Raw genomic sequence first — 20,757 nt, 5'->3', positions numbered from 1 at the left:
TCATCGGTGACCAACGCCCCGACTGGTTCACATTTCTTGTTTTTATATGTTAATGTATTTAATCACGATATTCCAACCTAACTGATCAAAGTAGCCTCACAGAGAGATGATGAAGGATGTCCTAACTCCCCTTAATCCTTGATGGTGCTTTTACCCTGGATGCCAATTTTCCAAAATTCAAAATGGCCAGACTCAAACCTCTAAAATTTTCTGTGTTTTGCATATTATCAAAATATGTCCATTTTACTAGATTTTTTTAACCAAGAAAAGCCAGTGTATTATTAATTTTGAAAACCTACCCTTTTACCACACATTTGAGGTAGGTGTAGAAATAACTACAATCTTGATAATTTTAAACTAATAGTTTCATATTCTTTACTGCAAGGGTAGGAGAAATTTCTTTTACTGGTTTATTATTTTGATTGAGTAAGCCCAAAGGAAAGAGGGTATGTCTTATTATTTTAATATTTAATTATTAAAGCATTAAAATATTATTTGAGAGTAGTTATTACTCGTAAAGGAGAGTTCTGGATTTGACAGATGAATCATTCTCTTGAGCTATTTATGGGCATAGAGAGTAAGTAGAAGATATGATGTTCAGAAACTTTCCTTGAGTGCCCTGGTCTCTATAGTGAGTGTGGATCATGGGTAGCACGCTTGTTAATTACTGAGAGAGCTAGAAGCATTTCAGTGTATTGTACTCAAGCACAGGTTTATTTTTAATTTGGTTTGGCTTGGTAAGGAATTGTATGTTCTTTGCACATTGCTGTATACAGAAGAAGATGTGCATTGGAATAGAATAAACATTTTCAGAAATATAAACTGCCAATATTTTACTTTGGCTTCCAAAAGAAAGACTTGGGAAAGACACCTGCATCAGAAGAAAGCAAAGAGAGTCCGCAAATTCGTTTGTTTCATGTGTCTTTCTAGCAGGTGGTAGGAGTTTAGTCTAAGTAATGGAAAGCCATAACGACAATAAAACTCATTTCACAGAGATGAATCTCAAATAGTCCAATAGACCTGGATTTAGCTTGGAAACTGTAACCCTTCAGACTGTCATTCAAATTTTATCATTTTTCTCCTGTCAACTCACACAGGAGCAGGTTTTATCCCTGTTTGCCAAAAAATATGCCTAAGGGATGGTGAAAAACTGCTGATGTTACCGTTTTCTTCTGGGGGAATGTGGCCCCTCAGGAGCTCAATTAAATGGCTCAATGTCTGCTTTTCTATTCGTAACATGGTTATTCCACTGTTACCACTAAAAAATAACTTATTTATAGGCCTCCTTGGATCCTTACATTTTCCTTCAGATGCAATTCTAACATCCATCTTCCAATTTTGCTCACCATTGCATTTATTTGAAATCAGTATTGTTTTTAATTTTTTTTTTTTGAACAGTGTGAAGCATGGCCTGTGACTCACTTATCCGTATGTGGCCATGTAATCTCCCTCACTAATGTGTCTGTACACACTAGGCAGCGAAGCACTTTGAACAGGGGGAGCTTGAGCAAGCGCTCAGTGACGGAGTGTGGCCTTTAGGCTACACTCTGGAGACTTCTGTGAGCCTGTTTACTTCTCGAGAGGAGGAGCTATTAGTCTGTGGCTGGGTTCTGGATGCCTGGGAAGGGAAGGGAACTGGGGATCCCAGGATGCCCTCTGCAGTGTCCCTGATGAGCCTCCACGGTCGCCACTTTGCCCACACACCTTCTCCCCGCAACCAGGTTTACTGACATTCCCAGTTGCAGCTTCTCCAAATATCACTCTGACAGTCAGTCTTGTGGGGGTGGGGGGTGCCCTCTTTCCTGATATGCTGTCCCTTGGGATTTTGAGCCTTTCTGGGGGTCCCCTGTGCCTCCTGGCTCACCTCTCCACAGGTGCGCGAAGACCCATTTTCCCCTCTCGCCAACTCTTTGTCCTTCTCATCTACTTCATTATCATCAAAACTCTCTTGAAATGTCTCCCCCATTGTGCGCTCTGATTCTTCTGACACTGCAGAGTTTCTGCTTGGTTATCGATCCCGTTACTTGGTGAGTTTTCAGAGACAGAAGTAGAACCGTGCTCCATTTATCAAGGCCCCGGCAGCAGGGGTTCTTAGATGTTTGCTGTTCACAGACATTTTTGAGAAACTGACGAATGCTTGTATCCTCCTCCCCCGAAAAGTAGAGACATAGACAACCCGCGTGATACTGGGGGTGAAGATGTCTGCGTGGGAGGGAAGAAACGTGATAATGTGTGGAGTTTTCCTGCAGAGGATGAGGGTGTTTCATTTGTTTTGAGAAATCTTAAAAGTCGTGTCTGTTAAATTTCCTCCTCCGGAGACATGTATTTATTGTCAAACATCCATATTTCGGATGCTTACTCTGTGTCTTGCTTGTGACTTGGTACCGAGAATACCAATGGTGGCCCCCTTTGCAGGCACCGGGTCAGGGAGAAGTGAGCGACGGAGAGCCGCCCTGAGTGTGAGGGGAGGCCGAGGTGGAATTTATGCCCCGGCTGCTCCCGAGGCACCTCACGGATGGACCTAGAATTGGGGGCAAGGAGGCAGTGATCAGCGAGGTTTTCTTGAGGAAATGATGCTTGGATTTCTTAAAAATTTCTTTTGTCTATTTGAGTACTATGTATTTAGAATACTTATAACTGTTTAGTGAATTTTACCTTTGCTGTTACATGCTAACCTTTCTTATCCCCGATGGTGCCTTTTTTCTTCGTTGTTTTTGGTTTTATCTTAAAATACATTTTTACCACTTCATTCTCCTCAAGGACAGTGAGCATTATTTCTGTGTGTCAGACCGTTTGAGTAATAATTTACGCGCACTCACTGCATTGTCAAAATGATACTACGAGGGAGATACTATTGTTTTCCTCTATTGAGAGACAAAGAAACATCCTAAGCACAGTTTTAAGTCATTCAATGAAACATACAATCAGTAAACTGGAATGAGCAAGATTAGACTCAGACACGCTTGCCCTGGAGCTTGTACTTCTCCACATACTAATACCAGTGTTGATATTATAAATTATATCAGTATTTTGGGATTCCATCACTAAAGTATTGTATCATCAGAGCCACCAGCTGTTTGAACATTTGTATTTGCCTGGCTTATTTTTTCCAAAATAAAAAATTTTACTTTCAACTTTTCTTGTCTCTGTGTTTCAGATGTGCTTCTTGGAAATAGTATGTGGTTGGATTAAAAAAAAAAAAATCCACTGGTACAACCTCTTTTCATGTGATGTTCAATGTTGTGAAAATCGATTTTAGCTATTGCGATACTTTGTTGTATTTCTACCAGCTTGTTCTGTTTTTTTGCTTCTGCTTTTTCTGTGTGCCTTTTATTCTTCCTTTTGCTTGATTAAATATTTTTAAAAATATATATGCCCTCCCCAGAAATGTGAAATGTACATATTCCATATTTTCCATTTTAGGGATTATCTTTATAATTTTTTCATGAGTATTTGTAAAAGTCAAAAGTAACAACATCTTGGTCTTTCTTCAAAACTATGAGAGAAATTTGGTTTATTAGTCTGCTGGGGCTGCCATAACAGAATACCACAGACTGGGGTATGCAACAGAAGCTTATTTTTTCACACTTCTGGAGGTCCGAAGCCAAAAAATCAACGTGCCAGTGCTGGTTTCTGGTAAGGATGGCTGCCTTGTGGCCACCTCCTCTCATGACCTTTCTTCAGGGCACTTGAGGGGAGAGATTGATCTCTGGGTCTCTTCCTTTCCTTATAAGAACACCAGTCCTATGGGATTAGGGTCCACCTTTATGACCTTATTTAACCTTTATCAGCTTCCTAAACACCCTATTTCTAAATATAGTCACATTGGAGGTTGAGGCTTTATTTTGGGAGAGGCGGTGCTGTCTATAACACTTGGCATAATTTAACTTTATCCTACTTTGGTCCTCCATTTTATTTCTACCTCTTTTTTAACTTCAATATTATCATTTTTATAATTTTATTTTTACATAGTTGATGTATTTTCAGATTTTCCCATATTTGCCATTCCCCCCGCCCCATGCTATGCCTTCCTGTATTTCTTTTCTTTTTGGACTTAGTTCCTTTCCCCTTGACACACTTCCTCTAGTTCTGATGATTTTTATTGGAGAGGGATTCTGTTGGTGGTAATTTGCTTTAATTTTTCTTTGCTGAGAATATCTTAATTTCCCCTTTTCTCTTGGTGGATAATTTAGCTTGATATACAATTCTGGATTGGAATTTTATTTTCTTTCAATAGTTTGAATGTGTTCTACTGCATTCCACCTTCCGTTTTCACTCCTTAAGAATTTCCCTGTCTCCTTTAGGACTCACCTGTTTCCTGATCTTGCTACTGTTATGCTCCTAGGTGATAGGATTTTACACTATACTGTATCTCTTAGATTTTTTTTTTTTAAAAAATTGGGGGTAGAATTATTGTTCTCTTTGAATATGAATTTTTAATTAGTTCTGGAAAACTCTTAGGCATTATATCTTTGAAATCTCTCAACATTCTCTCTTTCCTAATATTTTAATCTAATATATGTTAAACCATATTTCCATGTTCCACATTTTAAAATTTATATTTAATATATTTTTTAATTTTTTATTTTCTCAGTGTAACAGTATTCATTATTTTTGCACCACACCCAGTGCTCCATGCAATCCATGCCCTCTCCAATACCCACCACCTGGATCCCCCAACACCCCCCCGCCCCTTCAAAACCCTCAGATTGTTTTTCAGAGTCCATAGTCTCTCATGTTTCACATCCCCTAATATTTTTAATCACTTTTCATTTCTGGACTACATCTTGGGTATCCAACCTATCTTTCTGTTTACAAATACATTCTATAACTTTATCTCATGTGCTTAATGCAACTAATAAATTTTAAATTTTAGTAGTATATTTTAATTCCTGGAAGATATGTTTGCTTATTTGTCAAATATGAATGGCTCCTTTTAATAGTATCTCATTCCTTTCTTACATATTTGATTCCACTTTTCATTTCTTTAATTGTTTTTAATGGTTTACCATATTACCCATCATAAAATCTGGAATTCATGGAGACCAGATTTTTCTATGTGATGATTCTACTGAATCTTGTTCATTATGTTTGTTTTCTTATGTTTTGTATCTTTGGATTTTGAGTTTAAATTTCTTGGTTTTTTTTTTTTTTTTTTTTTTTTCTCAGCAGTCCTGTAATTCCAGAGTCAATCCAGAGAAGATGTATACTCCCTTAAAATGATAGCAGCTTGAGACCATATTTTTCTATTTTAATTTCTTGGCTTGGGGCCTATACGCTATCGTACCTGTAAATTTGAAAGCCATAATTTCGTTGAGCAAGGCTGTGGTTCATTTTTCAGAAGGTTTTTTTTTTTCTTTTTCTTTCTATAGGCTAGGAAAAAGAGACAAATTTCCTTGTCATCTTTCTTTGCTGACTAGTGAATTTTCCTCCAGTATCTGCTTCTTCTGAGATTTTAGCATTTTCAGGCTTTATGTGGTGTTGGTGGTGTTGGGTTGGGGAGGGGGTTCTATTTTTGCACAGCTCCAACACTTGACTTTTAATTCTGCTAGGCCTTTAAAATCCAAACCTCTGCATTACAAAGATTAGTAAATAGCTTCTGAATACCAATAGCCCAGAATCATCTGGCACCCTAAATTTCAGCTTTTTCTTTTTCTTTGACCTCTGAAAGTGTCTTCTACAGTACCGGATGCTTAGATATGTAATTTAAAGGATGTGTGTTACTTTTTAATCTAGCATTTCTAGTTTTGACCTGGAAAAGTTTCAGGCTTTTCACATTGCTCTATCATAGGACATGGAATTCTCTGTTGGTTATTATTTCTTATCTCGTTCCCAAATATTCTATAGTCTACAAATATTATTGAATGCCAAATATTGTTAAATAAATGCTTTCATAGTAAAGAGTTTATATTATGATAAAAAGAGATACAGTAAAAATTGTACAAATGTTTTCATATGGGATGAGTCATTTTTTAAAACTCAGAATAAATGTCAGCATTTGCGGAAAAATATTAACAGAGAATATAGGGTTAGCGAAATTTGAGGTATTCTCAAAATATTTTACCTTCAAACTGACTTCATACTTTGTTGATGAAATTTGCTAAGAGGAGAGATTTCAAGTGCTCTCGCCACACACAAAATAATGGTAACTCTGTGAGGAGTGGATATGTAAATTAGCTTGACTGTAATAATCATTTCACTATATGTATGTATATTAAACATGTTCTATACATTAAGTATAAACATTTTTATTAAAAAATAATAAAAAAGGAAAAAGATAGGACAGGTGACCTAGTCAAGGACACATAACTGCATAACTAATACGAAGCAGGACTGGGATTCCAACTAATTCTGCTATTCTGCAACCCACACTCCTGACCACTAGGGTTCTATTTGACAAAATATTGCCTTATACCATCATAAACAACACTGCTTATACTTATGAAGAAAAATTAAAAAGACAATATTATTTTGTTTTGTGAAAATATGAATGTATCTATTTTATGTATTAGATACACTGGCAGGCTATGGTCATAGGAAATTAAGGTTATCAAATGTAAGTCTTTGATTTTGTATTTTGCATTTTTGCTATGTATGAATGTACAACTAAGTTTTAAATAAAAGACCACTTAACATTTTTAAAAAGGACATAAAAGAGCCAAATTATTCAGTTTGGTAATTCTGATCTTCTTTTTTAGTTTGCCCCTGGGCAGGTATGGCTTTTTAAATCATATTGCACAATTTGATTTGCAAATTGATAACTATCCCAATTTGTCAAGATACCTAGTCTGCTTTTCTGGTTACCTTTTATTCTCTATGGTCTTATAATTTTCTTCATTACTTTTACAAAGCACTCAAAAATATGTCCAGTATCTTTTAGATTTAAGCTTATTGTGTTATAAACACAGTTAATGTATCTTATGATTATTATATGATAATATGAGGGTAGATCCACAAATAATTTTATTTAGAAATAACTGATCCACTAAGGCAATGAATTTTTATAAACATCAAGTATTTTATAATATACTAAGGTTTATAATATATATAAGGTTTATACTAAGGCTATAATATACTAAGGCTTTTATAAGGTTTTAATACTCTAAATTATACATATTTAAAATTATTCTAGCTAGCTAAGTGGTCTAATAAGTTATATCAAATTAATTTTAATTAAATAAAATCAAACTAGTAAGTGCATTTTAAAAAATAAATATTTACAGGCACTTGGGTGGCTGAGTCAAACATCCAACTCTTGATTTTGGCTGAGGTCCTGATCTCAAGGCTATGAGATTGAGCCCCACGTTGGGCTCCTTGCTGGTCATGGAGCCTGCTTAAGCTTCTCTCTCTTCATCTCCCTCTGCCCCTCTCCCCTTTAAAAAAATTTCCTTTTCTTAATATATTATACCATATTTTGCAAATCCTTACAAATATATTTTGCATTTAGAAATCTAGAATATTAGAGGTAAAGAAAGATGGTGGAAGTTTGTTTGTTTTAATCTTGTTAATTCATTTTATCAGATAAGTAAGTAAAAGACTCCTGATCAGGTTGTAACATGACTAGACTAATATTTTTAATAACGATCGTTTGGACTTCATGCTGGAGATGGATTGGAAGTGGGTATTGGAGAAGCTGTGGTAGGGCTCACATGGTGCAGAATCTGACTGAGAGAATTATTTATAAGGGAAGACTGACATGACGTGATTGACATGATGCATTTCAGAGAGTAAGGATGGGGGTACCAGGGATGACTCTGGTCATTTGATATGTGCAACGTCTTAGATAAAACTGCAGTGAAGACGTTTTGAGTGACCGCCTGGGTAGATACGGATGATGTGAGAATACCAACTGGGATCAAGAACAATATATCTTGAGTTTGAACATGTATGACACATTGGAATGGGGAGTTTTAAGAATCTTCTGGATACAGAGTAAAATCCTGAAATGGAGATATCATATTTGTATATTAGGTAGTTGAAGCGATGGGTTTGGATAGGACCCTTTTTTCGCCCCTTATTTATTTATTTATTTATTTTTGATTGAAGTGTAGCTAACATACAGTGTCACATTAATTCATGTGTTCACTATAGTGATTCAACAGTTCTGTACATTACTCGTTGCTCATCACAGGAAGTGTACCTTAATCCCTTTCATCTATTGTGCCCATCCCTCCACTCACCTTCCATCTGCCAACCACCAGTTTGTTCTCTTTGTTTGTTCTCCAGCCACCAGTTTGTTCTCTTATTTTTTTGTTTCCTTTTTGTTTGTTTTTGTTTTGATTCTCAAATTCCACATAGGAGTGAAGTCATATTGTATTTGACTTTTTCTCTCTGACTTACTTCACTTAGCATTATACCTTCTAGGTCCATCCATGTTGTTGCAGATGGCACTATCTCATTATCTTTTTATGGTTGAGTGATATTCCATTATGAGAGAGTGTGTGTGTGTGTGTGTGTGTGTGTGTACCACATCTTCATCCATCCATCTATTGATGGATACTTGTATTGCTTCCATATCATGGCTATTGTAAATAATGCTGCAATAAATATAGGGCTGCATATATCTTTTTGAATTTAGTGTTTTGTTTTCTTTGAGTAAACACCCAGTAGGGAGTTACTGGATCTGATGGTATTTCTATTTTTAATTTTTTGAGGAACTTCCATGCTGATTTCCACAGCGGCTACACCAATTTGCTTTCCCACCAACACTCCATGAGGGTTCCTTTTTCTCCATATCCTCACTAACACTTGTTTCTTGTCCTTTAATTCTAGCCATTCTGACAAATATAAGGTGATATCTCATCAGGGTTTTGATTTGCATTTCCCTCATGATTAGTGATGTTGAGCATCTTTTCATGTGTCTTTGGCCATTGGTATGTTTTCTTTGGAAAAATATATATTGAGGTCTTTTCTGCTTATTTTTTGGAGAGGACCCTTTTTATGCACAAACTTCCAAGAAAAAAGACCTAGCCCAGGGCAGACTTTGACAGACTCCTACATTTATACAACAGGTAGAAGACAAGAAATGAGTAAAGGAGATTGAAATGAGATTGCTAGAAAAGTACAAAGAAAACCCTGGATGATGTTAGCCAAGGAAGGAAATATTCAAGAAGAAAGAATGGCTTCTCAAACTCTTCAAACATTTGCATTTTATGTGCTCGTATGGATAGGTAGTAACATTCTTTAACACAAATATATTCATGTTTCTGAACTCACCTTCCCGATGAGATTTCAATATTATTGAGGACAAAAATAATGTGGTTTTGGGTCTTTAATAAATATAAAAATGATTGAAATAATATAAGCCATTTGGAATAATAAAAATGATAATGATGGTAATTTCTAGATCTTTGGTGTATACCATGGATCACGGTTTTCTAGGCACTTACTTCATGTGTATATTTTAATTGTTCACAACAACCTCCTATACTAGATTTTTATAACTTTCTCTCTTTTATAAATAAAGAGACAAGAAACAGAGTATTTAAGTGTTTACCCATGGTCAAAAAGTGATAGACACAAAATCCCTAGCCTTGTATTTTCTACTCTTCCATTATAAAAAGCAGAAAATAAGTATATGTGGAATAAATATAAATAACATACTAAATTTGAAAAAGTCAAAAGACTATATTAAATGATTTAAATAATTAAAATTAGCTAAAAAATTGTCTCCAAAGAGTTAGCCTTTTCCTTAGTACACCATTATTTTATATTAAAGTAGAGTTGCTACCATCTCTGCGCTTCTCCACTTCTCATGTGCTCCTTAAATGCTGGAATTTATTATCCATACCCACCTCTCTAGCTCGCCCATATTCCCACTGACCTAAGTGGTAAATCCAAGTCAAAGTGCCGGTCTTCATATAACTCCATTCTGTGATTTTTCCCATTCACCAGTGATGATGATGACCATTCCTTCACTTTGTTGATGTCATTTCTTCTTGGTTTTTCTTTTCCCTCTCTCGTTTTTCCTCACTGGCTTATTTTTCTGATCTTACCCCTGACATGTAGATGATTTCTAGAGTCCGGACTTCAGTCTCTTTGCTCAGTACATTATGCAGTTGCTTCGTGCAGTTTATTCCACCTCCAGAGTATAATTACTCCCAAATCCTTTTCAAACTCTGATCTCTCTCCTGATATGGAGACATTAATATTAACCTGTAGAGTGAACACTTTATCTTGGATATCCCCCCGGCTACTTCAGACTTGAAAAGTCTAGCTCTGAGCTTGTCAGAACGCACCCACCACAGTTTCTTCTGTCTCCTTTCATCCTACTCCCTAAAGACTGAATGTTCTTCCTGTGTCTTTTCTGCTGGGTGAGTCAAAAGCAGTCATCTAGTTGCGCAGCCAGAAATCTAAGAGTCCTAGTTGTCACTGTCTCGGTGTACTCCCTTTTTCCAGTGCATCAGCCGGTTCTGGCATATCTTCCAGGGAACTATCTCTCATCTGATTCCTCTAGGTTAGGTTTACTGACCTATTTTAGATAAGAATTTGGAACTTCTGTTGGGGCGCTTGGGTGACTCAGTCGTTAAGCCTCTGCCTTCAGCGCAGGTCATGATCTCAGGGTCCTGGGATGGAGCCAGCATCAGGCTTCCTGCTCAGCAGGGAGTCTGGTTTTCTCTCTGTCCCTTCCCCTTTACTTGTGTGAGTGTGTGTGTGTGTGTGTGTGTAAGCTCGTTGTCTCTCAAATAAATTAATTAATTAAATCTTAAAAAAAAAAAAAAAAGAATTTGGAACTTGTCCTGTGTCTCTTTTATAAGACAGTACCTACTTCAGGTTTCCTCTCTGCCAACCCATCCTTACTTCCACCAGAGAGAGAATAACGTGACACAAAATGATCAAGTCATTTTCTTGCTCACAGTCCTTCACTGTCCGTTTGCTCCTCTCACAGACAGTTGTCGAGCTCCGGCAGGATTCAAAGTCTTGTGGCATTTACATTCTAAAAACAGTAGCCATAACAATAAACCCTCAGACAGCACGTCAGATGGCAATAAGCGTTATGAAGGACCGTGGATTAGGTAAAGGGGGCAGAGCTCTAAGAGGCACGCGTGTGATCTCCCTGGTGGCCAACGGAGTCCTGCAGCGGAGACCAGGAAGGAAGGAAAGAGGCAGGGTTAAACATCCCCCTTTTTCCAGAACGAAAATCCAAACATCCACTCACGGGTCCTTCACCTAACACATGCAGAGAAGTCCATATAGATGATGTTGTAAAGATTATTTTCGATTTGTTTCCAAACTTTATAGCACACATCTTGTATCTTGACCATCTCGCATGTACCCCACGGACTATTCTAAGATAAGTAGGGTGGAAGCTTTATGGCTTGTGAGTCTTTCTTAACAAATATGCGGATTTAAAAAAAAAATAATAGAGAAGCAAGACAGTATTATTGATATCACAAAACTAATACACTGAAAGAGGAGACACACACACACATACACACACACACACACTCTTATGGAAGTAACTATTTTAAATAAACCAATCCAGATAATTAGAAATTTTGACATCTGTGATAAGAAACAAGAAGCTGAAGAACTGGAATGAGGAAAGTAATAGAACAATTTTAAATAGGTTGGCCTTGGAAGGTCCTTCTCAAAAAGTGACACGTGAGCTGACCTGAACCCTAAGAATAAGTCAGCCATGAAAAAATGTGAAGAAGAAAATCCGAGGGAGAAAGGGCTTGTTTTCCTGAGGCACAGGGGCATGGATAGGGAGGCTGAAACACTCTGAACAAGGACAGCCATCTTACGCAGGTAATTGGGGAACTAGCAATGCGGGCCCACAAAAGTATGACAGACCCATTCTGAATGTGATAAACTTACTTCCAAATGTAAAGTGTATATTGAAGAAAAAATTCAAACTTTTATAGAATTTTTTTTCTTTTTTCTTTTTTTTATTAAGTTCAATTAGCCAGCATATAGAACATCATTATTTTATAGAATTTTCTTACGTTTGGTTTAATTAATATTGTTTTAATTTTTAAATCTTGAAAGGTGTTCTTAGTGGTTTCATGTGTCCTGATGTTTGTAGGGTTTAGAAACTCTTTAAATCTGGCTAAGAAGGGTATGCCCTGAAGTTGGAGTGGGAGGCAGGAGTCAGAACATTCCATCTTTTAAGACCACAGAAGTCTTCTGGGTTTGATAACACAGAGTATAATATATGCAGATCAAGTGTCAGACCCCCCTCTGAGGAGTCTAACTAAAGAGTAAAAGAGGCCCTTCACTTACATGAAAATCGTCACTGAAATTAGGAAGAACAGTCCCAGGGACCATCCCTGGGCATTGAATGCAGATTCAAGTGGTGGAAAGAATAAGTAGGACATGGAGAAATGGAGACAGGATAATTTCATTTTACCGGGAGATAATTTCATCTAAAATGAGGCTCTTGAATGGCAGAGATTTTAGCATAAACCAGCATTTCATGTTGGATAAAGCATTAGCTTTTAAAAAATAGTTTTTATTTTCAGACACTTTAAAACTTGGGAAAAAAATTCCAAGATCACAAAAAACACCAGTGTAAGTTTCACCCAGAGACCTCGTTACATCACCCCATGCAGTAACGTCCTGTATAGCAGAAAGACCCCACCTGGCGTCACATGTCACATCCGCGTCCCTGCCTCTACCGTGTTTGCCAACAGGAATCAAATCCTCCGATGTTTCTCGACTTCCACAGCCTTATCATTCCTGAAGACCTCCTCTGGGTCTGTCTGATGTTTCCTCGTGATGGCACCTGCCTTGTGCATCTGGGGCAGGAGGACCACCAGGCGATGCTTGTTATCAGGGGCCCACCCGTCCATCAGTCCCATGACTGGTGGTGATAACTGGGATCACTTGATTGCAAAGACGTCTCCGCTGTTCCCTGCTGTAAAGTGACTGGTTTTCCCTTTCAAAGTAATGTGTTTTAAGGGAGACACTTAGTCTCCCTTTGTTCTTCATCTAACTTTCACCCACGCATTTGAGTATCCATTGATAGTTCTTGTCTGATTTATTGACTCTTGTGATGGTTGCCAAAAGGTGACTTTCTAGTTCCAGTATGCTTTTTACATTTATTAGTTAGGATAGGGCTGTAGAAACAGATTCCCTTTCCTTTCCATGTAATTACTCATCTTTATGTGGGTGGACTCATGGATTCCGATGTTTTTTTCAATGAGATATGATGTATAAATTTCTCCTTCTCTCCATTCCTTTTTTCTTTTGATAAACTCAAAATATTTTTAATGCTCAAGTTATTTATTTAATACTTAAATTGTCTAGACTTGAATGATGGAAACCTACTTAAGCCTGGTTCCTGTGTCATTCTGATGTGACCCCCATCATTCTTTGAAAACGTTTTTGTTTTTTTCCATACAAAGCTGTTACAGTACCACCAACTCTTCCCTATGCGGGGGTCCTGCATCCCTGTGACTCGTTCTTTTCATACCTGGAAGCTTCTACCTCCCACTCCCTTCACCCATTTTGCCCGGCCTCCCACACCCTTCCCCTCTGGCAGCCATCAGTTTGTTCTCTGCATTTATGGCTTTGTTTCTGCCTTTCTGTTTGTTCTTTTGTTTTGTTTGCCAGATTCCATATATGAGTGAAATCATGCAGTTTTTGTCTTTCTCTTTCGGATTTATTTCACTTCGCATAATACCTTCAAGGTCCATCCATGTTGTCACAAATGGCAAGATCTCACTTTATTAAAGTTAATAAATCAGTTGGGGTGCCTGAGTGGCTCAGTCTGTTAAACATCTGACTCTTGATTTCAGCTCAGGTCAGGATCCCAGGGTTGCAGGATGAAGCTGTGCGTCGGGCTCAAAGCAAGGTGTGGGGCCTGCTTAAGATTCTCTTTCTCCCTCTGCCCCTCTCCCCCTAAAAAAATAAATTAAAATAAATTAATTATTTTTCTTTCTCCAAATTTTTATTTGAATTCCATTTAGTTAACATACAGCGTAATGTTAGTTTCAGGTATACAATGTAGTGATTCAACACTTCATACAACACCAGGTCCTCAACACAAGTGCACTCCTTACTCCCCATCACCTGCTTCACCCACCCCCTTCCTCCTACCTCCCCTCCAGTAACTCTGGTTGCTCAGTATAGTTAGGAGTCTGCTTCTTGGTTTGCCTCTCTCCTTGTTTTTTCAAAACCCAACGTTCATCTGTTTCTTAAATTCCTCATCTGAGTGAAATCATATGGTATTTGTCTTTCTCTGATTTACTTATTTCACTTAGCACTATGCCCTCTAGATCCATCGATGTTGTTGCAAATGGCAAGATTTCATTCTTTTTTCTGACTGAGCAATATGAGTTCTATATATATATATATATATTCATATTCTCTTATATACATCTTCTTTATCCATTCTTCTATCGATGGGGACTTGGGTTGCTTCCATATGTTATCTACAATGCTGAAATAAAAATAGGGGTGCATATATCTTTTTTGAATTAGTGTTTTTATTTTCTTTGGGTAAATACCCAGTAGTGGAATTACTGGAGCTTATGATACTTCTATTTTTAATTTTTTTTTTAATTTATGTTTTTTAAGATTTTATTTATTTGTTTGACAGATAGAGATCACAAGTAGGCAGAGCAGCAGGCAGAGAAAGAGGAAAGGAAGCGGGCTCCCTGCTAAGCAGAGAGCCCGATGAGGGGCTCAATCCCAGGACCCCGGGATCATGACCTGAGCTGAAGGAAGAGGCTTTAACCCACTGAGCCACCCAGGTGCTCCTCTATTTTTAATTTTTGAGGAACCTCCATACTGTTTTCCACAGTGGCTTCCCCAGTTTAGATTCCTACCAACCTTCACAAGGGTTCCTTTTTTCTTCACATCCTCACCAACACCTGTTATTTCTTATCTTTCTGATTATAGCCATTCTGAGCACTTCTTTACTTCTGGTGCAATAAAATGTTCCAGGCTCCCATTGTATCTTCCCTGACCCAGCTCTGGAATCAGCCATTTCTCCAAGAAGTCCTAGAGACTTAGTTTCAGTAGAGAAACTAAGATCTGATCTATAGGGGTATTCACTGCATCTGGGGGTAACCCTGTACCCACACCATCTCCGGTGAATGGTAGGAACATTTTGTGTATTGAGCCCTTACCCAGTTTCATCTAGATCTATTTCTGCAACTAGCTGTATAATCCTGACAACTACAAGGGCACCCTGATAAATTACATTCCAGTCCACACCCACAAGATCATTCCAGATTTTACACTTTTCATTTGTACTTTCCTTTCCTGACCATGAGAACCTGTTTCCCGCTATCCTCAATATATTGCTTTATTTGCTTGATAAGCCTGGATTACAGTTGCACTCCCAGTCATAGAGGGTGGGTATGCTGCCGACTGCTCTCGCTGGGCAGGTGCCAGCCACCCCCGAGCTCACCCTCAGCCCGCTCGGACACCCACCATGGTGAATTATTCAGGTGGGTTGGGTTAACAGCAGAGATGAGTAGACATTTTGCATAATCATCCTAGATTATATTAGAAGGAAGATCTGAATGCATGCTTAGCATCCTTACTGCATCCCACCAGCCTCTCTCTGACCTCCCAAATTTCCCAACTTTAAGATAAGTATGAATAGAGAAATCTTATATGGGTGTGGCTTTCAACATGTGCGGTTTCTACCCTGTTTCCTATTGCTCTTTCTGTCCCGTCAGGTTCACGTGATAACTTAGAGCAGTTCCGATTGGTGTTTTAGTGTCAAAACAAATATCGGCATGTTTTTCACTGATGTATTTCTGAATTAAAATCTTAAAGCCTTTTGTCAGCAAGAATAATAAAATACTCAGTGGACTTCAAGTCAGGTATGACTTTTTTATATGGGAAATCTTGAAACAGAAATCTCCAACATAATTACAACGACCCTGCGAAGAGGAAAGGTTTCCCATGTCACTGGTAGTGAGATGCAGTTGAGTCTGCAAAGTGACATCTTTGCACCCTAGGTGTCACCCTGCCAGATCATGGAGCCCAGTAACAACCCGTGTGTACACAATGCATTTTTTATTCCAAATTCATAGATATTTCAAGTGTTAAGCCAAAAGAAACAAATGTTAATCTCCTCATTCTATATAATCTTTCTATTAACTTGGCAAATTTCAATTAAGTTTAACTCTCTAACCATTCATTTCTGACCCTCAGAATCCCAGCTGCAAATTTAGATCTCCAGACGGTCCTGCTGTTAATCTACTAAGTAGGTTAATTCTTGAGCTTTAGAGCGGCCACTGCAAGTATCACAGGCATGGATACACTGGTCTTTTTCCTGCAGTTGTATTTGTACAGAAGGGAAACAAATGCAGAAAACAAATAACATGTTCTTGACTGATGCATAAAGACTACATCACGGGGCGCCTGGGTGGCTCAGTGGGTTAAAAGCCTCTGCCTTCGGCTCAGGTCATGGTCCCAGGGTCCTGGGATCGAGCCCCACATCAGGCTCTCTGCTCAACAGGGAGCCTGCTTCCTCCTGTCTATCTCTGCCTGCTTCTCTGCCTGCTTGTGATCTCTCTCTGTCAAATAAATAAATAAAAATCTTAAAAAAAAAAAAAAAGACTACTTCACAGTTTAGGGTTCAGCACAGCAAGAATTTATTCTCTCTTCCTTGTTTGTGGGCCCATAGTTCAGGAACTACTCAGCTGGGAAGTTCTAGCTCGAAGTTCTCATGCAGTTGCAGCTTGATGTTTCCTGCAGCCACAGTCATCGGAAGGCCTGACTAGGATTGGAAGCTCTGCTTGGAGATGGGTCACTCACATGGCTAGCAAGCTGCTGCTGGCAGTGGGGTCCTATTTCCTCTTCCTATGGGTGCCTCCCCAGGAGACTGCTTGAGGTTCCTCATGGCCTAGGGACTGGCTTCCTCAAAGTCAGTGATCCAAGAGATCAATGTAAAAGCCTCTAAGGCCTTTTATTACTAGGCCTTGAAAGTCACAGACATACTGTCACTTCTGCAGTGTTCTGTCAGCGTGGATTCAGCGTAGGAGGGAACCCCACAGGGTATGACTAGCAGGAGGTGCTGTATGGGCGTTTTGGAGGTCGGTTACCATGGTTTGCCCTCTGGAACACAAAGGTCCATGTCTCTTCCACATGAAAAGTACACTTACTTCCTTCAAAGGTCCTTTAAAGCTTCCTTCCATTAGAGGGTCTGCTCAGAATCCAGCAACTCATCATGAGTCGAGTTCATACCAACAGGAAGCTCCTAGGGAAGTCTGAGAACAAAGGAAGGTATTCAAATATAGTTTCTCACCTGAAGACCTGCGAACGAGTTTTGTGCCACCCACACACCCAGCTTCTCCTGGTCAGATAGGCATTGAGTGACTACTTCACACTGTCTGGTTCAAAAGCGGGCAAAAGGGGGAAATAAGAGCACACGGAAGTAACTGGTCCAAAGTGGTTGTAGATTCCAGTCAGGTACATGTTGGTAATTCCTGGATTAGGGCTCACTGCTAATTATTTCTTGAAAGTGTTTCTTCATGGGTCTTGGCTCTACCCTCTGGTTCCCAGTTCTACCTCTCTGGTCCATGCTTCCTTTTAATACAAAAAGTAGCCTTTGTTTATAGCCATATGATTTCCTGCCCGTAGAAGTTTAAAGACACAGTTTCTGTCTGTCCAATCTCTTTCTCTCTGAGGCCAAGCTGATGGTGTTACCGTAAGTGCGGCTGTCTTACAAATCTGTGGGTTTCCTTTGATTATGCTTGTTTATTCCATTAAGCAAAAGCCACATCCAGTATCTGATGAAGATAAGCTTTTTAATTTAATTTAATTTAATTTTTTTATACTGGACTTTTGCTGACATGTGAAGGGAAGAATGCCCTTAGCATTGGTTAGCTCAGGGGATCTGTAAGACATTATAATAAGCTGTCTAGCGTTTCTTTAGTCTGAATGAATAGTTCTTTGAGGCACCACCTAATACCTTTTGGAGGTCTTAAGATGGGTATCACAGTCATACCCCATCGCCATCTTTACCTTATGTTTTCCTGGTCGTTGACGTTTGCCTACAAGTGACTTAAATTTTTGCATTGTTGGCCATCTGGAGAGATTACAAGTGAGAAAATACTTTATTTTCAAATCCATCAAGTCCTACTTTCTTTGTATTTAATGGTTTTCTTTGGTTTTTCTCTCTTCTTTTTCCCCCTTTATTATAAATAGATGTTCAGAATTCTCTGCCTGAAATGTTCTTAGCTAGGTTACCCAGTTCATTAAGTATGTTTCTTTCCCATTTTATCATGATGTTATTAAACTTCCTACTGCAGCATAGCCAGGATCCAGTTTTCTCTCATTTCCACTCACATTTATTCCTCACTGTCCTTTAAGCCGTTCCTGACAACCTCCTCAGGAGCCATCATCAGGCCTCTGCTCACAGTCCTTGTGAAGCCTGCGCAGCTTACTTGTGCATCTCTGTAGGTTTTTGTTGTAATTCCCTCCCAGAACCAAATTTATTACTAGGTATTCATTATTGCATAAACATATTGCCCCAAAATTTAATAGCTGGAAACCGTGATTTATTATCTCTCATGGGCTTTTCTAGAAGACTGCTCATGGAATGATCAGCTAGCAGTCTCAGAAACCAAGCCAAATACTAGCGTCAGAAGTCACACACAACCACCACTTCATAGTTTTCTACTGATCAGAGTCAGGGCTAACTTAGGGTAGAAGGAGATTAGGAAAGGGTTTGAATACCAGAGGCAAGGATTAATGGACTTCCTCTTGGAAATGTTAGACATAATGCAAGGAAAGGAAAAAAAAAAAAGACACCCTAAATTTTAATAGATATATATAGCAGTTTGTCCTGTAACTGTTTTCGCCTAGAATGTATCCCGCGTAGAAAAGTAAAAGGACTTGACAATTTCAAACTCCAGAATTTATCGGGGCCAAATAGAACATTGTTAGGAGTGACTGATGAAGTCTTGTTTTATGACCTTAATTATGTCCAATTCATAGTGATCTGTGTGTTACACAGCTGCTTTGCTTCAGAGATCTTGTTCTCACAAATAGATCAACTCATTTTGAAATATTTCAAAGCTAGTGTGGATATTTAGAGACTCCCAAGTACTCAAAAAACAGAACCAAATGATCGTCTTGTTAAGAGTTGTCAATAAAGTTACAGCTGGATGTTTTCTCTCTGCTAAGTTTAGACATTATACTCCATTCAATTTTATCTTGATTAAACAGATTGAAAATCATATGTATGCATACAACTAGTCTAAATGGGCCACTTATCTAAGATCAGCAGTTTTCTGAGGAGACTAACAATGCAAATGAAAAAAAATGTGACTTAGGGAAAGATATATACATGCCATATGTTTGATATCGGAAGTAGATTTTTTAAGTCAAGAAATTAAGTAGAATCCTGTTTTTACATAGTACAATGTTGTTAGAAAAAATGATAAACAGCTCTGTGGTTAACTCTTAAAGGGAATTCAAATGATAATTACTAGACTTATGAAAGTCTAGTAATTGGTTATAGTTATAATATGGTTTTATATATATGTGTATATATACATATATATATATATATAGCTATAATATGGTTATAGTCTAGAAAGGTTATGAAATATCATTAACCCATTAATAATGGAAGAAAGGGGGAGAACCTGGGTGGCTCAGTGGGTTAAGCTGCTGCCTTCAGCTCAGGTCATGATTCCAGGGTCCTGGGATCCAGCCCCGCATCGGGCTCTCTGCTCAGCAGGGAGCCTGCTTCCTCCTCTCTCTCTGCCTGCCTCTCTGCCTACTTGTGATCTCTCTCTCTGTCAAATAAATAAATAAAATCTTTAAAAAAAAATAATGGAAGAAAGGTTTCTATTGTCCTAAACTGGTATTACTAATCAAATATGACATTTTTTTAAATCACTTAATGGTCAATTTTTTCGATGTTTTCTATTGGAAATTCATTTTTATCAACTTAATGACACATCTTGATCCCAACCCATTCTGTATATGTTTTGTTCTGTAGCTACAATATTAGACTGAAATGAATATGTTAATAACTTTAGAATTTTAACCAGACAAATTAGTACTGTTCAAATTTGCTCTAATAATAAATTTGGTGTGAGGAAAAATATGAAAAGTAGACACTTTTTGAGACTTTCTGGAGATACTTAATGGGATAGAGAAGTATTCTTTTCCTGTGACTGGCATATAGATTTAATGCACATACTAAGAAGTATGCATTTTTTTCCTATTAAAAAGGCATAATTTAGGTAATTGACTCATGTTGGTATTTTAAAGTTATTTTGCAATTAAATTTTTAATGTCTGACTTTAAACGTTATATATGTATCTTCTGTTGCCTAATAGAAACACTGGTATTTACTTTTTTTTTTGTCTTGCTATTCATTCTGTTTTTAGTTTCATTTCTTATCATTTATGCTCCCTATGTCATATTAGCTATATAAGATGGATATTCAAAGGAGGGTAGCTGGGCCTTCTGCTTCAATTTATTTCTTTATAATGTTTCTTTGGATTTGATAAATCAAGAAATCATTTGTAATGCAAATATCTTTTTGGATTGAGTTAGACATTAATCCATAAAAGAAAGCCACCATAATCAATAATGCTTTAGTTTCTTGACATCTGAATAACAGGGCTCTAGAGTATTAAGAAAGTAGAAGTAAATTTGAAGGCATAAAGGAAGGTGGTAGGTAGCTGGGAAAGGTCTAAAGTTTTATGTTTTAATGTCTGAAGAGAGAGTCCGGTGAGGAAGTGTAGGAGTAAGCCTTCAAGAGCAGAGGGATAGCGTGATGTGACAGACCGAGGAAGAAAATGTCACAGAGAAAATATGACAATGGTCGAT

The 20,757-nt window shown here is 37.9% G+C and overlaps 1 protein-coding gene across 1 annotated transcript in view; it reads left to right on the top strand.

Annotated features, from left to right (window-relative positions):
• Positions 1-20,757, top strand: part of CNTNAP2 (contactin associated protein 2) — a 1,944,007-nt gene that overhangs the window by 1,091,190 nt on the left and 832,060 nt on the right. The gene's annotated exons all lie outside the window — the stretch shown is intronic.

The sequence above is a fragment of the Mustela erminea genome, chromosome 11 (assembly GCF_009829155.1).
Source record: "Mustela erminea isolate mMusErm1 chromosome 11, mMusErm1.Pri, whole genome shotgun sequence".
Taxonomy (NCBI): domain Eukaryota; kingdom Metazoa; phylum Chordata; class Mammalia; order Carnivora; family Mustelidae; genus Mustela; species Mustela erminea.
This window is presented reverse-complemented; position numbering and strand designations above follow the sequence as displayed.